Raw genomic sequence first — 3,297 nt, 5'->3', positions numbered from 1 at the left:
AGCTCACATCTAATTCAGACTGCCAAACACAGAATGCTCAGCTGTCAAACAAGTCCTCCACAAAATCTGCAGGCTCCCTAGGAGCACAAGACAACCCCACAGCTGCCTTTTTTCGTAAGAACTGAGCCAATCCACTACACAGGGCCTCATAAGCCCATCGTCTAGCCCCTACTTTAACACGTGCTCATTGCCATGCGCCAGGAAGCATCCTGCAAAGAAGACCCAAGTGCATCAAGCAAAGGAAGCTGCAGCACAAGGAAGTGGAACAGCTGGAAGTTAAATCTGGAACCATTTAAACGAGAAGTAAGGCCCCAGTTGTCACCAGCAAAAGCAATTAATCATCGCGACAAGCCGCTAAGGGGTGGTGGTGGTGGAAGTAGGGAGACCAAGTTCCCCACGACTTGCCGCTTTCTAGTGAATTATGGACTCCCTCCTTAAAAGCCAGATTAAAAAAAAGCTGGCTGATTGAGTGATAATGACAGAATTCCCAGCCACAGAGGAGAGAGAAAAAGGAGAGAAGCAAGACTAGATGACCTCAAGGAATCATTTATCAAGTAATTGTAATCATCTCCAAGCTGAGGGGAAATACACTGGAAGGGTGGGGCTGAGAAACTCCCAGCCACACGGTTGTATAAGTATTTACCTTATTTCAGTTTTTGATTTAAAACAGGGAGGGTTTTTTAATATATTTTTGCATTTTGTGTGTGCCCACCCATGCCTGGAAGTCATGGCGACCTCTGGCGACTCCTACTGGGGCATGGAGGAAGTTCAGAGAAGTGGCTTGATAGCCTGCCTCTGCCTCCCAGCCCCCTGGTATTCTTTGGAGGCCTCCCATCCAAATACTTGCCAGGGTCAGCCCTGCGTAGCTTCCGAGATCTGACAAGATCAGGCTTGCCTGGGCTATCCAGGTGAGGGCTATTTAAAACCGTCCTTAAGAGTTGGAAACCTACTGGAGAAAAGCTATTCTTTAAAACTCTTGGAGAACATGTCCCTTCCCCACGAGCACCTTTATGTAACCTGGCGTCCTGAGCTGTCAGCGTGCAGGACAAGGGAGTAGAGGCCAAACCTAGCAGGCTCCAACCTAGAGACAAACTCTACTATTGATAGCCAAGGAGATGTCCACCTGCCCTCGGTCTGCACAGCTACTACCTGCACACATCTGATCGTATGCATACATGTATCAGTGGGTATGCATTCAGACAAATGTGGACACATCCATAGCTGTGCCTGTCTCTCTCTCTCTCACACACACACACACACACACACACACGAAGCTGCCTTATCAGGCCATCGGTCCATCAAGGTCAGTATTGTCTACTCAGACTGGCAGCGGCTCTCCAGGGTCTCAAGGAGAGGTCTTTCACGATGAGGGATATTTAAAACTGTTTTTAAGAGTTGGAAACCTACTGGAGACAAGCTATTCTTTAAACCTCTTGGAGAACATGTCCTTTCCCCACGAGCACCTTTATGTAACCTGGCGTCCTGAGCTGTCAGCGTGCAGGACAAGGGAGTAGAGGCCAAACCTAGCAGGCTCCAACCTAGAGACAAACTCTACTATTGATAGCAAAGGAAATGTCCACCTGCCCTCCGTCTGCACAGCTACTACCTGCACACATCTGATCGTATGCATACATGTATCAGTGGGTATGCATTCAGACAAATGTGGACACATCCATAGCTGTGCCTGTCTCTCTCTCTCTCACACACACACACACACACACACACACGAAGCTGCCTTATCAGGCCATCGGTCCATCAAGGTCAGTATTGTCTACTCAGACTGGCAGCGGCTCTCCAGGGTCTCAAGGAGAGGTCTTTCACCATAACCTATTGCCATATCCTTTAATTGGAGATGCCAGGGACTGAACATGGGACCTTCTGCATGCAAAGCAGAGGCTCTTCCACTGAGCCACAGCCCCTTTGTAGCCAAAGAGATGCACAGAGAGTGGCCCTTTCTTGGGGGGGGGGCGGTGTCATGGCAAGAGCAACTGCTTTGCTTCTATGCTGTACCCCCAAGACGGAGTCAACAGCACATTACATGGAGGACTGCAAATCCACCACTTTCTCCCAAGGAGAAGCCAGTAGATTCGGAGGAAGGGGAAATTCGAGCACCCCGTCTCACACAGAAAGCCAACATCATGAAAAGCTGCTTTCAAGAATAGGTAAGCCCTCTCTTTGCCCCACCCAATAAGAGAGAGGCAGCATGCAAAAGTGAGCAAAATGCTTCATCTTGGAGCCTTTTTAAAAATAAAAAAACATTCAGGTTAAATAGGCTGCATCAGCCCAGCCCGCTCTGTCCTCGTCGCTCTTCAGCTCCTGTGAAGTTCTGAGGTGACGAGTCCTTTGAACAAAAGACAACAGAGGCAGGGATTCTGGCAGGGATCGCTCATGAGCAGACTTTGCACAGGTCAAAAAAGCCTCAGGCACCTTACCATCCCACCCACCCCCGGGGAGAATCATACACAGTTAAATCATATGGGCATTTATCCCACCTTACATCATACACAGTTAAATCATATGGGCATTTACGAAATCACATTATACATGGAGCAATACCACGGGAATGAAGGGACATTGCAGAATGTAGTACTCCTGGGCAGGCACTAAATTGAGCTACCTGAAAACCTCAGGGGTTGGATCTCAAGGAAGACTTCGTGGAAGGAGTCAACAGACTGAATTCTCCTTCCCAGTAGCCTGCAGTTTGGCCCCAAAATTCCCTTCTGAGAAGCAGGTAAAAATGGCCTTGTAATGATTCCTTGTTTTATATGTGTGTGTGTCTCTTTAAAAGTTTGGTTGCATGGCTGTGTGATGGACTAGAGTGCTTGAAGAGACAAGTGTGATGTGATTGGTGATTGACAGAGAGGGGGAGGGGTTTTAGAAAGGGTTTCTGAGTGGATGAATGGGTATGTCCTTCAGGAGTGACGGTTGAAGGATGAGAGTTGATAAAGACAGTTGATAAGTTAGTTCGTTCTGAGGTCTGAGGGAGAGAGACAGTCTTGTGTGTGATACAAGAGTTAAGTTCTGTGTATGAAGAAAAGTTGAATGTATAAGGAAACAAAAGTTAAATGAAAGTCTGAGTGACAGACTGGAGTGAAATAGGAAACGTATATGACACTGAGTAATGAGTTACAAAGTTACTTGAAAAATCCCTGTCACAAAGGGAGCATGTCTTGTGTGAGACACAACGAAATTGTTAAAATTATTCACATTACTGGTTACATTGTTCTACACTTTATTTATGAACTGTTTCAATAAATCTTCTTTTATTTAAGTCTGCCAGCTCTGAAAGAAATAATT

The sequence above is a fragment of the Gekko japonicus genome, unplaced genomic scaffold, assembly GCF_001447785.1.
Source record: "Gekko japonicus isolate JY-2015 unplaced genomic scaffold, Gekko_japonicus_V1.1 scaffold2127, whole genome shotgun sequence".
NCBI classification, from domain to species: Eukaryota; Metazoa; Chordata; class Lepidosauria; order Squamata; family Gekkonidae; genus Gekko; species Gekko japonicus.
The sequence above is the reverse complement of the archived record's forward strand: the minus strand, read 5'-3'. Positions refer to the sequence as shown.